Here is a 22,313-nt window from a genome sequence, read left to right on the forward strand (position 1 = left end):
ATTCCCAGTCAAGTTCTAGTTCAGTTCTAGTTCAGTTCAGTTCTAGTTCAGTTCTAGTTCAGTTCTAGTTCAGTTCTAGTTCAGTTCTAGTTCAGTTCTAGTTCAGTTCTAGTTCAGTTCTAGTTCAGTTCTAGTTCAGTTCTAGTTCAGTTCTAGTTCAGTTCTAGTTCAGTTCTAGTTCAGTTTTAGTTCAGTTCTAGTTCAGTTCTAGTTCAGTTCTAGTTCAGTTCTAGATCAGTTTTAGTTTCAGTTCTAGTTCAGTTCTAGTTCAGTTCTAGTTCAGTGTCTAGTTCAGTTCTAGTTCAGTTCTAGTTCAGTTTCTAGTTCAGTTCTAGTTCAGTTCTAGTTCAGTTCTAATTCAGTTCTAGTTCAGTTCTAGTTCAGTTCTAGTTCAGTTCTAGTTCAGTTCTAGTTCAGTTCTAGTTCAGTTCTAGTTCAGTTCTAGTTCAGTTCTAGTTCAGTTCTAGTTCAGTTCTAGTTCAGTTCTAGTTCAGTTCTAGTTCAGTTCTAGTTCAGTTTCTAGTTCAGTTCTAGTTCAGTTCTAGTTCAGTTCTAGTTCAGTTCTAGTTCAGTTCTAGTTCAGTTCTAGTTCAGTTCTAGTTCAGTTCTAGTTCAGTTCCAGTTCAGTTCCAGTTCAGTTCTAGTTCAGTTCTAGTTCAGTTCTAGTTCAGTTCTAGTTCAGTTTCTAGTTCAGTTCTAGTTCAGTTCTAGTTCAGTTCTAGTTCAGTTCTAGTTCAGTTCTAGTTTCAGTTCTAGTTCAGTTCTAGTTCAGTTCTAGTTCAGTTCTAGTTCAGTTCTAGTTCAGTTCTAGTTCAGTTCTGGTTCAGTAGTTCAGTTCTAGTTCAGTTCTAGTTCAGTTCTAGTTCAGTTCTAGTTCATTCTAGTTCAGTTCTAGTTCAGTTCTAGCTCAGTTCTAGCTCAGTCTAGTTCAGTTCTAGTTCAGTTCTAGTTCTAGTTCAGTTCTAGTTCAGTTCTAGGTTAGTTCTAGTTCAGTTCTAGTTCAGTTCTAGTTCAGTTCTAGTTCAGTTCTAGTTCAGTTTTAGTTCAGTTCTAGTTCAGTTCTAGTTCAGTTCTAGTTCTAGTTCAGTTCTAGTTCAGTTCTAGGTTAGTTCTAGTTCAGTTCTAGTTCAGTTCTAGTTCAGTTCTAGTTCAGTTCTAGTTCAGTTTAGTTCAGTTCTAGTTCAGTTCTAGTTCAGTTCTAGTTCAGTTCTAGTTCAGTTCTAGTTCAGTTCTAGTTCAGTTCTAGTTCAGTTCTAGTTCAGTTCTAGTTCAGTTCTAGTTCAGTTCTAGTTCAGTTCTAGTTCAGTTCTAGTTCAGTTCTAGTTCAGTTATAGTTTCAGTTAGTTCAGTTCTAGTTCAGTTCTAGTAAAAATTGTGTTTACTACTAAGAAACTTATAAAATTAATTTTCACTCAAATGTTTAATGATTCCCCCTACAACAAATGACCTTGTAAACGACCTTAAAAGTCGAAAAATACTAACTAAGTGTACATTTCAATACATAAATTTTTATTCTACATGCCAAAATCGCCAATAAACATTAAACCTGACCCCCTTTTTTTTGGTCAAGAAAACCTCAAACTAGAACTTCACTTGTTATTTTATAAATGCAAATGCCAAAGTAAACATAACGTTCAATAAACAACCCCGTTCTTTTTTTTACATAAATATGTTTGTTTTTTTCTTGACTATGATTTTAATACAAAATCTTAACCTTTAAACAATTTCCGTTCTAAACGCAGCACTTTATAGCCGGTCAAAACCACCAGCAACCACCACAAAAACAATAACATACATGAATTAAATTCAATTGAGTTTCTTTTTTTTTCGAAATTTTTGAAAACTTTTGTTATAAAGTGTTGATAATTTTAATGTTTAATCCTACAACCACATAATAATTGTACAATACAAAAAAAAAAAAAAAAAATATTGTAAATTTAAAACTGATAGGCCACAAAACTACAAACATCCGGTTTAACATTATTGTAGTATGTTGATAGATATAGCTGTTAGTATTTAACTCATATACCAGCAGTGATTAAAAAAAGTTTGACATATACAAAATATGTAAGAACTTTTTTCAAAATATTAAATTTTAAACAAATTTTCAATTAAATATTAAGAATCTTAATTTTTACTAAAATATTTTATAATAATAATTGTACCTTTTGTAACTTATTTTTTGTCGTTAGCTGTATATTTTAACTTCAGTTAAACATAAATATAAAACGTTGACGTTTAATGCATTTGTTCAAGCGTTTATTTTGTTTAATATTTTAAATACGAAAAAATAAATTAAAAATTGAAGTTATACATATTTTTCGTTTATTGCTGTTGAATGATTTATAACAAAAAGACAAAAATTTAGCGGTGCCGTTGCTATAATGAAGACATTATGACGGAAGAAATATTAATATTTCGAGGAAATATTTTGTATGAAAAAAATCTTTAATATGACAACTAAAATATACATATACAACGAAAAATTATGATATAATTACCGACTTAAGAAAAAACTTCAAGGAAAATACAAACATAAATGTTAACTTAAGAGAATCTTATAATTAATGAAAAAAATTAAATGATTTCTTAGCGAATCAAATTTTCAACACTTTAAAAAACTAACTGAAGCAGAAACTGATATAAAACTGAACTAGAACAGAACTAGAACAGAACAGAGAACTGAACTAGAACTGAACTAGAAACTGAACTAGAACTGAACTAGAACTGAACTAGAACTGAACTAGAAACTGAACTAGAACTGAACTAGAACTGAACTAGACTGAACTAGAACTGAACTAGAACTGAACTAGAACTGAAACTAGAACTGAACTAGAAACTGAACTAGAAAACTGAACTAGAAACTGAACTAGAACTGAACTAGAACTGAACTAGAACTGAACTAGAACTGAACTAGAACTGAACTAGAACTGAACTAGAACTGAACTAGAACTGAACTAGAACTGAACTAGAACTGAACTAGAACTGAACTAGAACTGAACTAGAACTGAACTAGAACTGAACTAGAACTGAACTAGAACTGAACTAGAACTGAACTAGAACTGAACTAGAACTGAACTAGAACTGAAACTAGAACTGAACTAGAACTGAACTAGAACTGAACTAGAACTGAACTAGAACTGAACTGAACTGAACTGAACTAGAACTGAACTAGAACTGAACTGAACTAGAACTGAACTAGAACTGAACTAGAACTGAACTAGAACTGAACTAGAACTGAACTAGAACTGAACTAGAACTAAATAGAACTGAACTAGAACTGAACTAGAACTGAACTAGAACTGAACTAGAACTGAACTAGAACTGAACTAGAACTGAACTAGAACTGAACTAGAACTGAACTAGAACTGAACTAGAACTGAACTAAACTGAACTAGAACTGAACTAGAACTGAACTAGAACTGAACTAGAACTGAACTAGAACTGAACTAGAACTGAACTAGAACTGAACTAGAACTGAACTAGAACTGAACTAGAACTGAACTAGAACTGAACTAGAACTGAACTAGAACTGAACTAGAACTGAACTGAACTAGAACTGAACTAGAACTGAACTAGAACTGAACTAGAACTGAACTAGAACTGAACTAGAAACTGAACTAGAACTGAACTAGAACTGAACTAGAACTGAACTAGAACTGAAACTAGAACTGAACTAGAACTGAACTAGAACTGAACTAGAACTGAACTAGAACTGAACTAGAACTGAACTAGAACTGAACTAGAACTGAACTAGAACTGAACTAGACAACTGAACTAGAACTGAACTAGAAACTGAACTAGAACTGAACTAGAACTGAACTAGAACTGAACTAGAACTGAACTAGAACTGAACTAGAACTGAACTAGAACTGAACTAGAACTGAACTAGAACTGAACTAGAATGAACTAGAACTGAACTAGAACTGAACTAGAACTGAACTAGAACTGAACTAGAACTGAACTAGAACTGAACTAGAACTGAACTAGAACTGACTGAACTGAACTAGAACTGAACTAGAACTGAACTAGAACTGAACTAGAACTGAACTAGAAACTGAACTAGAACTGAACTAGAACTGAACTAGAACTGAACTAGAACTGAACTAGAACTGAACTAGAACTGAACTAGAACTGAACTAGAACTGAACTAGAACTGAACTAGAACTGAACTAGAACTGAACTAGAACTGAACTAGAACTGAACTAGAACTGAACTAGAACTGAACTAGAACTGAACTAGAACTGAACTAGAACTGAACTAGAACTGAACTAGAACTGAACTAGAACTGAACTAGAACTGAACTAGAACTGAACTAGAACTGAACTAGAACTGAACTAGAACTGAACTAGAACTGAACTAGAACTGAACTAGAACTGAACTAGAACTGAACTAGAACTGAAACTGAACTGAACTAGAACTGAACTAGAACTGAACTAGAACTGAACTAGAACTGAACTAGAACTGAACTAGAACTGAACTAGAACTGAACTAGAACTGAACTAGAACTGAACTAGAACTGAACTAGAACTGAACTAGAACTGAACTAGAACTGAACTAGAACTGAACTAACTGAACTAGAACTGAACTAGAACTGAACTAGAACTGAACTAGAACTGAACTAGAACTGAACTAGAACTGAACTAGACTGAAACTAGAACTGAACTAGAACTGAACTAGAACTGAACTAGAACTAACTAGAACTGAACTGAACTGAACTGAAATGAACTGAACTAGAAACTGAACTAGAACTAGACTGAACTAGAACTGAACTAGAACTGAACTAGAACTGAACTAGAACTGAACTAGAACTGAACTGAACTGAACTAGAACTGAACTAGAACTGAACTAGAACTGAACTAGAACTGACTAGAACTGACTAGAACTGAACTAGAACTGAACTAGAACTGAACTAGAACTGAACTAGAACTGAACTAGAACTGAACTAGAACTGAACTAGAACTGAACTAGAACTGAACTAGAACTGAACTAGAACTGAACTAGAACTGAACTAGAACTGAACTAGAACTGAACTAGAACTGACTAGAACTGAACTAGAACTGAACTAGAACTGAACTAGAACTGAACTAGAACTGACTAGAACTGAACTAGAACTGAACTAGAACTGACTAGAACTGAACTGAACTAGAACTAGAACTGAACTAGAACTAGAACTGAACTAGAACTGAACTAGAACTGAACTAGAACTGAACTAGAACTGAACTAGAACTGACTCTGAACTGAACTAGAACTGAACTAGAACTGAACTAACGAACTAGAACTGAACTAGAACTGAACTAGAACTGAACTAGAACTGAACTAGAACTGAACTAGAACTGAACTAGAACTGAACTAGAACTGAACTAGAACTGAACTAGAACTGAACTAGAACTGAACTAGAACTGAACTAGAACTGAAACTAGAACTGAACTAGAACTGAACTAGAACTGAACTAGAACTGAACTAGAACTGAACTAGAACTGAACTAGAACTGAACTAGACTGAACAGAACTGACTAGAACTGAACTAGAACTGAACTAGAACTGAACTAGAACTGAACTAGAACTGAACTAGAACTGACTAGAACTGAACTAGAACTGAACTAGAACTGAACTAGAACTGAACTAGAACTGAACTAGAACTGAACTAGAACTGACTAGAACTGAACTAGAACTGAACTAGAACTGAACTAGAACTGAACTAGAACTGAACTAGAACTGAACTAGAACTGAACTAGAACTGAACTAGAACTGAACTAGAACGAACTAGAACTGAACTAGAACTAACTAGAACTGAACTAGAACTGAACTAGAACTGAACTAGAACTGAACTAGAACTGAAACTGAACTAGAACTGAACTAGAACTGAACTAGACTGAACTAGAATGAACTAGAACTGAACTAGAACTGAACTAGAACTGAACTAGAACTGAACTAGAACTGAACTAGAACTGAACTAGAACTGAACTAGAACTGAACTAGAACTGAACTAGAACTGAACTAGAACTGAACTAGAACTGAACTAGACTGAACTAGAACTGAACTAGAACTGAACTAGAACTGAACTAGAACTGAACTAGAACTGAACTAGAACTGACTAGAACTGATAGAACTGAACTAGAACTGAACTAGAACTGAACTAGACTAATAGAACTAGACTCTCTTTAAATGGATTTAGTCCTCCCTTGTAAATTATAAAAATGTACTTAGCCTGTTTTGCACTGTAAACAAGTGTTACGTTTTTCTTTTATACTTTATCCTTAATAATATCAAAATCGATTTTAATTAATGATTTAAGTTTTCTTAAACCAATAATTTTATAGCTCATTAATTACTTATGTATGTGTGTCTTAAACAGTCATCTACTACTTGACTGGTAGCCCACACTTGTTGTCCTTGAAATCCGTCGGATTCACAAAAAAACACATAACGACCAAAAAAACCAGACAATTTACTAAAATATGTATATGATTAAACTAAAAAGACAACAATTTCAAAAACAATATACTTGAAACTAAAACAGTTTTCTTTGTTCCCAAAATACTTTATAAAACAACAACTTTGTAATAATGTCCCTAGTGGAGTATAAAAGACTCCTATAAAAAAGCTCATACACTTTACAGCTATGTAGGCTGGCAGTTTTAAGTTTTTTTTGTAAAAAAGATACAAAATTAATGATAATGTTTAAAAAAGCAGCTTACAACGGGAATTTTATGTTTAAAAAATTTATAAAAACTGCTCTTGAGACAGACAGCAGGAACTTGAAAAAGTTACTTTTAAGGTACTCCTTCTTAAGACGAGACATTCAAACCAGTGATGATGTGGCTAAATCAAGACAAGGAATGTAATTTATTAATAAGAGCACAAGAGTTTTACTTTGTGTCAGTTGTTTTTCGTAAAACAGTTAAGAAGGATGTAAGCAAAAGTGACAAATCATGATAAATTATTAAACAGCAAGACCTTGAAATCTTTAAAACAGTTCATTACTTTTAACTAAAAGTGTGAATAAAATATTTTGTTTATAGATGATTAAAGTTTAACACCTTGTAACTAACAATTAATTTTAATTTTATTTCTAATATTAAAAAAAAATATTTTTCCAAATTTCCTTTACTCTTCATTTTACAAACAAGTTTGTGTCTTAAGTCTTTTATTTTTCTTTTACATATTTGTTGCGTTTAATAGCTGTGTAACACATTTCGCTTCTAATTTGTTTATATATTTACTTAAAACTATAAAATAGTTATTTTTAAGATTTATGTTTTTTTTTGCATACATACATATATATGTATATATTTCTTTATATATAACAACTTGTTGTTAAATTTTTAATGTGTAAAGTGTTTGAATTTTTTCTTAAAAATTTACTTTTTCAGCTTGTTTGTTATTTTAGTTGTTGTTAATTTATGCAGATTTGCAATCGTTATTTTTTACTGCATGTAATTGTTGAAATAATCAACAATTTAGAGCGTTCTAAAATATGCGGTTTAAATAGTGTATAATATTAACTTTTAAATATTTACAAACTTCTACAAACTACTGTTGGTTTAGAGTAGAGTAAAACTAAAGCAATATATAAACAATAATTTATTTATTTGTTTTTTTAGTTAGAAAAGCGAAATCTGTTTTAAGATGTTGTAATTTTTGTTGTAGTTATTAACAACATATGTCGGTAATTAATTTTTTAATAGAAGAAACTTTCAATGATAATGTTCTGAGTAATATTCGGTATTTTAAGCCAAATATCTATACAAGTTCTGGTTCAGTTTAGTTCAGTTCTAGTTCAGTTATAGTTCAGTTCTAGTCAGTTCTAGTTCAGTTCTAGTTCAGTTTAGTTCAGTTCTAGTTCAGTTTAGTTCAGTTCTAGTTCAGTAGTTCAGTATAGTTCAGTTCTAGTTCAGTTCTAGTTCAGTTCTAGTTCAGTTCTAGTTCAGTTCTAGTTCAGTTCTAGTTCAGTTCTAGTTCAGTTCTAGTTCAGTTCTAGTTCAGTTCTAGTTCAGTTCTAGTCAGTTCTAGTTCAGTTCTAGTTCAGTTCTAGTTCAGTTCTAGTTCAGTTCTAGTTCAGTTCTAGTTCAGTTCTAGTTCAGTTCTAGTTCAGTTCTAGTTCAGTTCTAGTTCAGTTCTAGTTCAGTTCTAGTTCAGTTCTAGTTCAGTTCTAGTCAGGTCTAGTTCAGTTCTAGTTCAGTTCTAGTTCAGTTCTAGTTCAGTTCTAGTTCAGTTCTAGTTCAGTTCTAGTTCAGTTCTAGTTCAGTTCTAGTTCAGTTCTAGTTCAGTTCTAGTTCAGTTCTAGTTCAGTTCTAGTTCAGTTCTAGTTCAGTTCTAGTTCAGTTCTAGTTCAGTTCTAGTTCAGTTCTAGTTCAGTTCTAGTTCAGTTCTAGTTCAGTTCTAGTTCAGTTCTAGTTCAGTTCTAGTCATTCAGTTCTAGTTCAGTTCTAGTTCAGTTCTAGTTCAGTTCTAGTTCAGTTCTAGTTCAGTTCTAGTTCAGTTCTAGTTCGGGCCATATTTTACACCTCATGTTTTGTAATATTTTTAAAAAATTAGCTCGCATTGCCCTTATCTTAAATGTTAACTTCCTTTACCTTGAAAGAACCCCCACTAATATTACCTTTTAAAGAAAAAAGCCTTATTAATTTAAAACAGCCACTAAAATAAAACTAATAACTATATTACATTGAAATTAAAATATGCGGAAAGAAAATGATTTATTTCTTTCTCAGTTAGACTTGTTCTTGTATATTAAAAATGTTTGTGCTTTACTTATTTCTAAGTCTAAACCCTGATCTGTTTTTCGCAATAACAACAACAAGTCATAAATCATTATAGAAACACATATGGCTTGTGTTTGGTGATCAGGTTTCAGTGTCTTGTATTTTACTCTTAACCTGGCCGTGATATTGTTTTATATAATTAATAATAATTTATAATTTTATTTTGTTCTTAACAGATTATGTTAAATAATTGTTGACGTAAAAATAACCACAAGCTTACACACTAAATAAGCTTTCGCACAGAGAATATGGAGAATATTATTCATTGAATGCTGCACTAATAGTAGAAGTTGGCTTAAACTTTAGCTATAACATTTCATTGTTATTGAACTTGTTTAACAGGTTCTAGTTCTACTGGTAATAGAGAACGTGCAACGCCACTAACTCTGGTCATTTTGTTCAAACAAATAAACGACTTAAGCCACTACAATTTCCAAACAATTTCATGTTTGTTTTTTAACACTAAAAGTTAGAACATGCTGTTTTCTACCAGTTCTCTATGTGGGGGTGGTACTAGTATTCTTTTACTTAAACTAATCTGCAGCCTTTTTTATTGTTTCTGTGGTCACTTGAAACCAGTTTCATATTTTTAGCAAACAAAACAGTCTATAGAGAATTAGTCCTTGAGATATTTTGTATAGAGCATTTGTTTCTTTCCGAATATGATTGATTGGCATTGTTGTGTTTTTTCTACAAGTGTTTGGTGTTTAAATTATTTCTAATGGCCATTGTTTAGTTATAAGAACATGTTATGAAAAGAAAATTGTTTAAGTTTTTTTTTAATAATTTAATTAAATTAGAGGTGGGGTTTTTCAGCTTAGGTTAAAACGGGTTGTATCTTAAGGTATTTCGGTTGACGTAATATAATATTAGATTAGTCAGCAAATAAGTGAACAAAATATTAATAATAACACCGGGTAACAGAGAAAAACAACATGGCTAACAAATGACTAGTGTAGTATTAATGAATGCTCTAGACTATAGACTAAACTATAGATTAGACTATAGATTAGACTAGAGACTACACCATTTCAAGTTTAAATTGAGAAAATCCAAATTTGTATTGCGAAAAACCAAAATGAATTTCAGAAATCCCATTTAATGTTGAGACATAACAAAATTAAATTTAGGAATCAAAATTAATATTAAGAAAAAACAAATTGAAATTTGAAATTTCAACTCAATATTGAGAAAAAACCAATTGATATTGAGAAATCGAAATTAATATTGAGACAATACAAATTGAAATTGATAAAATACAAAATGATATTACGAAAACGTAAATTAATATTGGTAATAATAATTTTGTATTGAAATTTATAACATTTTAAATACATAAAAGACTTATAAAAAAAAGTATTTTCAAATAATTTCATACAAATTTTAAATATCTCATTATCATTTATTAATTTCTCAATTTTAATTTTTTAATTTCTTAATATAATGTTGGAATTCTGAATTTCAATTAGTGTTTTCTAGATGTTAATTTGCATTCTTAATTTAATTTAATTTAATTATTTCTCAATATTAATTTGGACTTCCCATTTTCAAATAGGTTTTTCTCAATATTAATTTAAATTTCTGAACTTCAATTTGTATTTTCCAAATTTTAATTTGTAATTCTCAATATAAATTTGTATTTTCTCAATTTAAACTTAAAATGGTGTAGACTAGAGACTAGACTAGAGACTAGACTATTGACTAGACTATAGACTAGACTATAGACTAGACTATAGACTAGACTATAGACTAGACTATAGACTAGACTATAGACTAGACTAAGACTAGACTATAGACTAGACTATAGACTAGACTATAGACTAGACTATAGACTAGACTATAGACTAGACTATAGACTAGACTATAGACTAGACTATAGACTATAGACTAGACTATAGACTAGACTATAGACTAGACTATAGACTAGACTATAGACTAGACTATAGACTAGACTATAGACTAGACTATAGACTAGACTATAGACTAGACTATAGACTAGACTATAGACTAGACTATAGACTAGACTATAGACTAGACTATCTAGACTATAGACTAGACTATAGACTAGACTATAGACTAGACTATAGACTAGACTATAGACTAGACTATAGACTAGACTATAGACTAGACTATAGACTAGACTATAGACTAGACTATAGACTAGACTATAGACTAGACTATAGACTAGACTATAGACTAGACTATAGACTAGACTATAGACTGACTATAGACTATAGAAAACTATAGACTAGACTATAGACTAGACTATAGACTATATACTAGACTATAGACTAGACTATAGACTAGACTATAGACTAGACTATAGACTAGACTATAGACTAGACTATAGACTAGACTATAGACTAGACTATAGACTAGACTATAGACTAGACTATAGACTAGACTATAGACTAGACTATAGACTAGACTATACTAGACTATAACTAGACTATAGACTAGACTATAGACTAGACTATAGACTAGACTATAGACTAGACTATTGACTAGACTATAGACTAGACTATAGACTAGACTATAGACTAGACTATAGACTAGACTATAGACTAGACTATAGACTAGACTATAGACTAGACTATAGACTGATAGACTAGACTAGACTATAGACTAGACTATAGACTAGACTATAGACTAGACTATAGACTAGACTATAGACTAGACTATAGACTAGACTATAGACTAGACTATAGACTAGACTATAGACTAGACTATAGACTAGACTATAGACTAGACTATAGACTAGACTATAGACTAGACTATAGACTAGACTATAGACTAGACTATAGACTAGACTATAGACTAGACTATAGACTAGACTATAGACTAGACTATAGACTAGACTATAGACTAGACTATAGACTAGACTATAGACTAGACTATAGACTAGACTATAGACTAGACTAGACTAGACTATAGACTAGACTATAGACTAGACTATAGACTAGACTATAGACTAGACTATAGACTAGACTATAGACTAGACTATAGACTAGACTATAGACTAGACTATAGACTAGACTATAGACTAGACTATACTAGACTATAGACTAGACTATAGACTAGACTATAGACTAGACTATAGACTAGACTATAGACTAGACTATAGACTAGACTATAGACTAGACTATAGACTAGACTATAGACTAGACTATAGACTAGACTATAGACTAGACTATAGACTAGACTATAGACTAGACTATAGACTAGACTATAGACTAGACTATAGACTAGACTATAGACTAGACTATAGACTAGACTATAGACTAGACTATAGACTAGACTATAGACTAGACTATAGACTAGACTATAGACTAGACTATAGACTAGACTATAGACTAGCTATAGACTAGACTATAGACTAGACTATAGACTAGACTATAGACTAGACTATAGACTAGACTATAGACTAGACTATAGACTAGACTATAGACTAGACTATAGACTAGACTATAGACTAGACTATAGACTAAGACTATAGACTAGACTATAGACTAGACTATAGACTAGACTATAGACTAGACTATAGACTAGACTATAGACTAGACTATAGACTAGGACTATAGACTAGACTATAGACTAGACTATAGACTAGACTATAGACTAGACTATAGACTAGACTATAGACTAGGACTATAGACTAGACTATAGACTAGACTATAGACTAGACTATAGACTAGACTATAGACTAGACTATAGACTAGACTATAGACTAGACTATAGACTAGACTATAGACTAGACTAGACTAGACTAGACTATAGACTAGACTATAGACTAGACTATAGACTAGACTATAGACTAGACTATAGACTAGACTATAGACTAGACTATAGACTAGACTATAGACTAGACTATAGACTAGACTATAGACTAGACTATAGACTAGACTATAGACTAGACTATAGACTAGACTATAGACTAGACTATAGACTGACTATAGACTAGACTATAGACTAGACTATAGACTCGACTATAGACTAGACTATAGACTAGACTATAGACTAGACTATAGACTGACTATAGACTAGACTATAGACTAGACTATAGACTAGACTATAGACTAGACTATAGACTAGACTATAGACTAGACTATAGACTAGACTATAGACTAGACTATAGACTCGACTATAGACTAGACTATAGACTAGACTATAGACTCGACTATAGACTATACTATAGACTAGACTATAGACTAGACTATAGACTATACTATAGACTAGACTATAGACTCGACTATAGACTAGACTATAGACTAGACTATAGACTAGACTATAGACTAGACTATAGACTAGACTATAGACTAGACTATAGACTAGACTATAGACTAGACTATAGACTAGACTATAGACTAGACTATAGACTAGACTATAGACTAGACTATAGACTAGACTATAGACTAGACTATAGACTAGACTATAGACTAGGACTATAGACTAGACTATAGACTAGACTATAGACTAGACTATAGACTAGACTATAGACTAGACTATAGACTAGACTATAGACTAGACTATAGACTAGACTATAGACTAGACTATAGACTAGACTATAGACTAGACTATAGACTAGACTATAGACTAGACTATAGACTAGACTATAGACTAGACTATAGACTAGACTATAGACTAGACTATAGACTAGACTATAGACTAGACTATAGACTAGACTATAGACTAGACTATAGACTAGACTATAGACTAGACTATAGACTAGACTATAGACTAGACTATAGACTAGACTATAGACTAGACTATAGACTAGACTATAGACTAGACTATAGACTAGACTAGACTAGACTATAGACTAGACTATAGACTAGACTATAGACTAGACTATAGACTAGACTATAGACTACACTATAGACTACACAAAATAGTTCAATTTGTTTGTTTATTACTAATTGTAAGTCTTTAAATTCTTAATATTTTATTTAAATAATTTTTTTTTGTGCCAAAAATAGATCAAGGTAAAAACTTGTATTCAAAAGCGGCAATTTGTTTTAAGTTTTGTGCTGTTTTTTTGCCAACATAAAGCTGAAAATAAATCATAAATCTAACATCAAACATATATGCCATTTAGTGGAACTACATATGTAATCAAAGTGGCCAAAAAATATTAAGATTATTATTGAACTTTATTTGATTTTTTTATTTGTACTAATATTTTGAAAATAAAAACTGTTAATCTCTTTAATATTCTAACACTTTTTCATACCCACTAATTTTCCTGTTTGCCGCTTAAGTCTTTAGTTTTAATGCTTTAGTTTTTAGTTCCAAATCCATCCGTTTAAAGAATTATTTGAAATTCTTAAGAATAACATTATGATATCATGATTTGAGTGTTATTAATGGTTATTAATTTTTGTTTGTTTTTTAATTAAACAAATTTTTGTGGTTTTAAAAACATTTGAGAAAAAGGAAATACCTTAATTATTGTTCAAGAAAAATAACATTTAAAAAAATTCACAAATGATGATGGTTTCTTTTTTTAAGAATATTTCTTTAGTCATAATTCTTTAGGTCAGTGGTGGCTTTTAAAGTTAAATGAACTTTTAGTATTTGTTTTTTTTTTAAATAAACAGATTTTGTATTGAGGTGAATTTGGTAATTAAAGGTGTAAAGCAAACGCAAAAAAACTTTGGTTTGTTGTAAAAAATATGCAAAATATCAAGTGGAGTTTTCAAAATATTAAACAAATTTTGATGTAATTTAGTTAAAAATGTATTTGTTATAATTCTAATTTTATTAAAATCAAAAAATTTTTTGTAACAAATCTTTGCTCTTCATATTTAAATGTTAGAAATCTATCATTTCTATATATTTTGCTGTTAAATTTTGGTGCTATAAATCTATTCTTTCTACCTTATTACCATCCACTCCCATTTTCCGTTTGTTTTTTTTTTTTATTCAAGACTTTTTTGTTTTCATTATAGCTCTTAAATATTATAACTTCAACTTTAAACTTTAAGTATAACAAGTTTTTGCTTTTAAAATTTCATGACTTTAACTCGGTTTTCTTAAATGTCTTACAAAGCTGTTTAAACTATATTTTATACATTTGCCCTGTAAAGTTCTTGCTTTTGTACAATTTATCTTTTTCTCTTTGCAAGATGCTTTTGACTGGTGCACTAGTGCAACTACGCCTTTAGGGTGTTTAGTGAGAAAAATTAAACTGTAATAAATAGTGGCTATTTAATAGAGGAACAAGAAAAAAACAATATGATCTAAAATATGTAATCAATATGATGAAAACTGTTGAGAAATATTGAATATTATGGGAAAAAACAAAAGAGTTAAGACAAAAGCATTGTTTGAGGAACTAAAAAGGGTATTTTTAAAGGTTTATTATATCTAAATATAGAAAAAGGTTTAAGATTTTTTTGTAAAGAAAAGCTTTAAACATGTTGTGAAAAAAGCTTTAACAAGTTTATTTTTTTGTAAAAAGCTTTAATATATTGTAAATAAACTAGAAAAAACTTTTTTTGTTTGTAAAAAGCTTTTCGCTGAAAGCTTTAATTAACTTGTAAAAAGCTTAAATAAAATTTAAATAAACTTCTACAAATCTTTAGTTAACTTCTAAAAGCTTTAATAAACTTTTAAAAAGCTTTATTAAAACTGTAATAAAAGAAGCTTTAACAATAGAAGCTTTAATAAAAGAAGATTTAATAAAAAAGATTTAATAAAAGAAGCATTAATAAAAGAAGCTTTAAAAAAGCTTTAATAAAAGACGCTTCAATAAAAGATGCTTTAATAAAATAAGCTTTAATAAAAGAGGCTTTAATGAAAGAAGCTTTACTAAAAGAATTTTAATAAAAGTAGCTTTAATAAAAGAAGCTTTAAGAAAACAAGGTTTAATAAAAGAAGCTTTAATAAGAAAGCTTTACTGAAGATGCTTTAATAAAAGAAGCTGTAATAAAACAAGGTTTAATAAAAGAAGGTTTAATAAGAAAGCTTTAACAAAACAATGTTTATTAAAAGAAGGTGTAGTAAAAAAAGCTTTAATAAAAAAAGCTTTAATAAAAAAAGTTAGTTAGTTAGTTAGTTAGTTTGTTTGTTTGTTTGTTTGTTTGTTTGTTTGTTTGTTTGTTTGTTTGTTGTTTGTTTGTTTGTTTGTTTGTTTGTTTGTTTGTTTGTTTGTTTGTTTGTTGTTTGTTTGTTTGTTTGTTTGTTTGTTTGTTTGTTTGTTTGTTTGTTTGTTTGTTTGTTTGTTTGTTTGTTTGTTTGTTTGTTTGTTTGTTTGTTTGTTTGTTTGTTTGTTTGTTTGTTTGTTTGTTTGTTTGTTTGTTTGTTTGTTTGTTTGTTTGTTGTTTGTTTGTTTGTTTGTTTGTTTGTTTGTTTGTTTGTTTGTTTGTTTTTTGTTTGTTTGTTTGTTTGTTTGTTTGTTTGTTTGTTTGTTTGTTTGTTGTTTGTTTGTTTGTTTGTTTGTTTGTTTGTTTGTTTGTTTGTTGTTTGTTTGTTTGTTTGTTTGTTTGTTTGTTTGTTTGTTTGTTTGTTTGTTTGTTTGTTTATTTGTTTGTTTGTTTCAAACCAGTTTCTTTGAAAGTCAAACATATTTAGACTAACATAATCGATCTCCTCTAATAAACACTAACCTCAGCTGACCTCTTTCTCAATCGCTAACGCCGCTGCCTCTTAATTAAAACATTACTTACGTCAATGTTTAAAGATTTTTATATGATTTTATTGTATAATTTACAAATTACATATTTATTTATTTAAATTCTCAAAATTTATGTTTTTTTTGTTTATTGGTGTCATTTGTGTGTTTAGCATAAAACAAATAAATTAAAATAACAACATCTAATGTTATCTTCCGAAATATAAATAAATTATGAAAATCATTTCATAAATATAATGAAATATTGTATTTTGGTGTGAATTAATATTTAGTGCTAAATCATTATTTATTTATGCCTTCAACTAACTTATGAAACTAGATATTTTTTATTTTATTTATATGAACATTTTCATTGAGATTATGTTAAGAAAACCGTTACAATGTAAGATTTATTTTGAAAATTTTATTTATTGAAGACATCACATGTCATGATGAAATTTATTCATTTGATCGATAGATATGTTTTATTAACGATAAAAGTAGTAAGATGGTGGAAGTGTATATATTTTTAAAAGGTTTTTTTTTTTTGCCTGAATGATTAGTTGAATTTTATGTGTGAGATTTTTCAATAGTTTTGGATGGGAAAGGAAATTGTGGGAATTATGGGAGCTTTCTACAGCTTATTAGTAGCTTTTGGGAAATGAGTTTATAAATTTAGATAATTGATTTTGAATTTTTATGGAATGTTAAAATTTAGTTTAATTTCTAATTAAAATATTTTAGACATCTCTACCAATTCCTTTGATTTGAAACTGGATGTTTAAAATTGATGATAGTTGGTGTCTTGTTAAAAAGTCAATATCATTGTTGTTTTTTTTTTTTACATAAACAACCTCAAGCCTTTCAATTATACATTCCCCTCGAACAAAATAATAATACATTTAACAATCTAAAGATGTTCAGAGACAAACAAGCACCAACTTAAACCAGCATTTAGTAACCTTCACTTTTTTTTGGAGGAAAATGTTTATTTTTTAAGTTTTGCTTGAAGTATAGATTTTAAAAAAACTGATTATGAAAATTTGATATGATTACAATCCATAGAATAGCAACGCATTTTCTTAACAAACAAATACTTATGACAATTTGACATGAATTGCAAACATCTAGCAAAATAAATGTTAAAATTTTTGTTTTAATTTAAAAAATCTAAGACAAAACTAATCAGATTTAGTTAAAAAAATTTAAACTTAAAATTTTCTTAAGCTGGTTTTTTTCTGTTTTAATTTTTATTTCTTTTAACAGAACATGTTTCTTTTTTTTTTTATATAAAAATAATAATAGAAACTAAATTAGAAAAAATCACGAAAAAAATAAAAACAATTTAAAAAATTAAAAACAAGTGGAAAATGCCAACAAGTTCACATTGCTGCAGTTCAAAACTTATAAAATAGAAAAATCTTTAATATTACCAGCCAAGCTTTAGTATAAAAACAAAACCTGGTTCACTAGAGAAGCTAATGATATTTGAAATTTTTTATAAAAAAAATCAAATCATGTTTTGCCAATATTTTGTATTTCAGTTGTTGTAATAACTTGACATGCTAGAAAAATATTTATAGCTAATAAAAGTAATCAAAAAATTAGAGAAATAAAAAATTTTTATAACTAAAGCATAAAAGTTTAAACAATTTGAACTTTAAGCAATAAAATTATTGAAATTATTAAGATTTTTTTGTTGTAATAAATAGATAATTTTTTATCAAATAATTTTGTAAAACAAAATCTAATTTAAAAGCTTTCTTCATATATAGAAAACTGTTAAAAAATAAAGAATTAAAAAAATAGTAAAAACGGGTTTTGTATAAAAAGCGTTGTATAAGGAAAGCTTTTTTGGTAGAAAATGCTTTTAGTAGAAAAAGTTTTGAAAGGTGTTTTGTTATAAAAAAGGCAATTTAAAAAGGACGATTTTTTAGAAAAAGCTCTTTAGTATAGGAAAAGCTTTAAAGCTTTCCCAGCTTTTCTTAAAGCAAGAAAAGTTAGAAATGCTTTATATTTTTGTAAAAAGTAGAAAAAAAGGTTTTATTTTGTAATTAAGAGCTTTAAAAAGCTTTTTTGTCTTTTTTTGCAGAAAAAATTAAAATTATGCTTCTTGTACAAATATTTCTTATGATAAAAGCTTTTTTTGATAAAAAGCTTTTTTTAATAAAAATAATTATAAATTATTAAAAGAAACTTTCTCTCTTAAATAGTTCTATATTAAAGAAGCATTATACAGCTTTTTCGGTAATAGCTTTTAAAAGCTTTTTGCGGAAAAAGCTTAAAGAAGCTTTTTAAAGTTATTTTTTTTTTTTTTGTAAAACTCTCTTTTAAAAAATTAAAGCTTCTTGCAGAAATATTTCTTTATATAAATAGATTTTTTTGATAGAAAGCTTTTTTTTTATAAAAATATTCAAATTAATTTGTAATTTTTAAAATTTTTATTAAAAGACACTTTCTTTTAATTGGATTTATATTTAATAAGGATCAGATAGACAGTTTTTAGCTAATAGCTTTAAGATGCTTTTTGTGGAAAAAGTTTTATATTAAAGAAGCACTATGCAGCTTTTTCGGTAATACCTTTAAGAAGCTTTCTGTGGAAAAAGTTTTAAGAAGTTTTTTTGTGGAAAAAACTTTAAGAAGCTTTTTTGTAGATGTAGCTTAAATAAACTTTTTGTGGATAAGGATTTCATAAGTTTTTTGTGGCAAAAGTTTAAAAAAGCTTTTTGTCGAAAAAACTTTATGAAGCTTTTTGTACATTTAGCTCAAATAAACCTTTTGTGGAAAAGGTTTTCATAAGCTTTTTGTGGAAAAAGCACAAATATTTTTAATTAAAAAAACTTTATATTTAGCTTTAAGAAGCTTTTTTTAGATGCAGCTTAAATAAACTTTTTGTGGAAAAGGATTTAAAAAGATTTTTTGTGGAAAAAGCTTAAAAAAGATTTTTTGTGGAAAAAGCTTAAAAAAGCTTTTTGTCGAAAAAACTTAAAAAGCTTTAAGCTTTTTGTAGATTTAGCTTAAATAAACTTTTTTGGAAAAGTACAAATATTTTTAGTTAAAAAAACTTTATCTTTAGCTTTAAGAAGCTTTTTTTTTTAGCTTAATTAAAGGATTTGCTAAGCTTTTTGTGCCAAAAGCTTTTTTATAGAAAACGCTTTTTGTAGATTTAGCTTAAATAAACTTTTTGTGGAAAAGGATTTCACAAGCTTTTTGAGGAAAAAGACCAAATTTAATTAAAAAACTTTATTAATATAGAGAAAACCAAATGTGGATATTTCTCCAGCTCATTTATACGTTTAATCTCTCAAATTTTAAAAGCTCAAATTTCAGCTGCAAACGATTCCCATTCCAGTAACATTATTTTTCAATTCATCGAAAAGGAATTTCTCTGCAAAATTCTGCATCAAGTCACACACACACCCACCATCACAATGCATAACTCGGCATGTTCGTTTTTTAAGTCTTTTGTTTTGTTAGCACTAATCCTCAAACTAACAGACACATTTTCCTATTTGAACTCCGTTTGCCATATCTGTATAAAAAAACTAGATGAGTATTTCTTTTCATAAATTACTTGATACTATTATTTTGCAATTTTTATTAAATTCTTATAACAACCCAAAAAAAAATTATTACCTTGTAATAATCATTTACAAACAAATTTTGAACACGTGCTTAGAAAACCATATCTGTTAACAAACACTTGAGAAAAGCCTAAACAAACAAATATTTATACAAATATTTATAAGCAAAAAGTATAAAGAAAAAGACATATTGCTAATAAAATATTTTTGTTAAATGTCATATGAGTCACTTTAAAAAAACCAGCACACACACTCACGCTTAACTTTATATTTACAATTGAAATAATCGATAAAAAATTCTTGAAATTGTCTTTATATACAACAAAAAAATACTCAATACCATTTTGGTTGCACAAGTTTGTTTGTTTGAATATAAAATTTATAAATAAAATATAAAAATTCTTATAAACAAATCAATATTCGTAAAGTGTTTAAGTAGAATTGACCTAAATTGTTGCTTTTTTTCTGTTTTAATAATAAAAAAAATTAAGAACTATTTTGTTTGTGGCAACAAAATGTTCTGTAGATACAAGTAAGGTGCGGTAAAAGTGTTGTGGGCTTTAGAAAAATGTCTATGTTTAAATGTTAATTATTTAATTAAAAGACGATTTAATGAAATTTTCTCTTTTTTTTTTTTGTTTTGAAGTCTTACTTTGTAAGGTTTGATTTTATAGAAGAGTTGGAGATAAGAATTTTAATATAGAAAATGTAAAATCATTCGGTAGTGTAGTATTGTCTAAGTATAATGTGGACTATAGGCTAGCCTTTAGTCTAGACTATAGTTTAGTTTGTATTATGGGCCTATAGTCTAGTTTATAGTTCAGTCTTTAGTCTAAGTTTGATCTACAGTCTACTCTATAGTCTAGTCTATAGTCTAGTCTATAGTCTAGTCTATAGTCTATCGTCTAGTCTATAGTCTAGTCTATAGTCTAGTCTATAGTCTAGTCTATAGTCTAGTCTATAGTCTAGTCTATAGTCTAGTCTATAGTCTAGTCTATAGTCTAGTCTATAGTCTAGTCTATAGTCTAGTCTATAGTCTAGTCTATAGTCTAGTCTATAGTCTAGTCTATAGTCTAGTCTATAGTCTAGTCTATAGTCTAGTCTATAGTCTAGTCTATAGTCTAGTCTATAGTCTAGTCTATAGTCTAGTCTATAGTCTAGTCTATAGTCTAGTCTATAGTCTAGTCTATAGTCTAGTCTATAGTCTAGTCTATAGTCTAGTCTATAGTCTAGTCTATATTCTAGTCTATAGTCTAGTCTATAGTCTAGTCTATAGTCAGTCTATAGTCTAGTCTATAGTCTAGTCTATAGTCTAGTCTATAGTCTAGTCTATAGTCTAGTCTATAGTCTAGTCTATAGTCTAGTCTATAGTCTAGTCTATAGTCGAGTCTATAGTCTAGTCTATAGTCTAGTCTATAGTCTAGTCTATAGTCTTCTATGTCTAGTCTATAGTCTAGTCTATAGTCTAGTCTATAGTCTAGTTCTATAGTCTCGTCTATAGTCTAGTCTATAGTCTAGTCTATGTCTAGTCTATAGTCTAGTCTTATAGTCTAGTCTATAGTCTGTCTATAGTCTGTCTATAGTCTAGTCTATAGTCTAGTCTATAGTCTAGTCTATAGTCTAGTCTATAGTCTAGTCTATAGTCTAGTCTATAGTCTAGTCTATGTCTAGTCTAGTCTGTATAGTCTAGTCTATAGTCTAGTCTATAGTCTAGTCTATAGTCTAGTCTATAGTCTAGTCTATAGTCTAGTCTATAGTCTAGTCTATAGTCTAGTCTATAGTCTAGTCTATAGTCTAGTCCTATAGTCTAGTCTATAGTCTAGTCTATAGTCTAGTCTATAGTCTAGTCTATAGTCTAGTCTATAGTCTAGTCTATAGTCTAGTCTATAGTCTAGTCTATAGTCTAGTCTATAGTCTAGTCTATAGTCTAGTCTATAGTCTAGTCTATAGTCTAGTCTATAGTCTAGTCTATAGTCTAGTCTATAGTCTAGTCTATAGTCTAGTCTATAGTCTAGTCTATAGTCTAGTCTATAGTCTAGTCTATAGTCTAGTCTATAGGTCTATAGTCTAGTCTATAGTCTAGTCTATAGTCAGTCTATAGTCAGTCTAGTCTAGTCTAGTCTAGTCTAGTCTATAGTCTGGTCTAGTCTATAGTCTAGTCTATAGTCTGGTCTAGTCTATAGTTTAGTCTATAGTCTAGTCTATAGTCTAGTCTATAGTCTAGTCTATAGTCTAGTCTAGTTTATCGTCTAGTCTTTAGTCTAATCTTAAGTATCTAATGTATAGTCTAGTTTAACTTTTGGACTATAGTCTAGTCTGTCATGTGTCCAGTTCTGTTACATATCATAAA

The 22,313-nt window shown here is 29.1% G+C and overlaps 1 protein-coding gene across 3 annotated transcripts in view; it reads left to right on the top strand.

Moving 5' to 3' along the window:
- Positions 1-22,313, top strand: part of LOC119602987 (mucin-5AC) — a 77,238-nt gene that overhangs the window by 37,276 nt on the left and 17,649 nt on the right. The gene's annotated exons all lie outside the window — the stretch shown is intronic.

This window comes from Lucilia sericata, unplaced genomic scaffold (genome assembly GCF_015586225.1).
Source record: "Lucilia sericata isolate MDLA Ls3-8-SP2 unplaced genomic scaffold, ASM1558622v1 Contig000268F_arrow, whole genome shotgun sequence".
Classification (NCBI taxonomy): Eukaryota; Metazoa; Arthropoda; class Insecta; order Diptera; family Calliphoridae; genus Lucilia; species Lucilia sericata.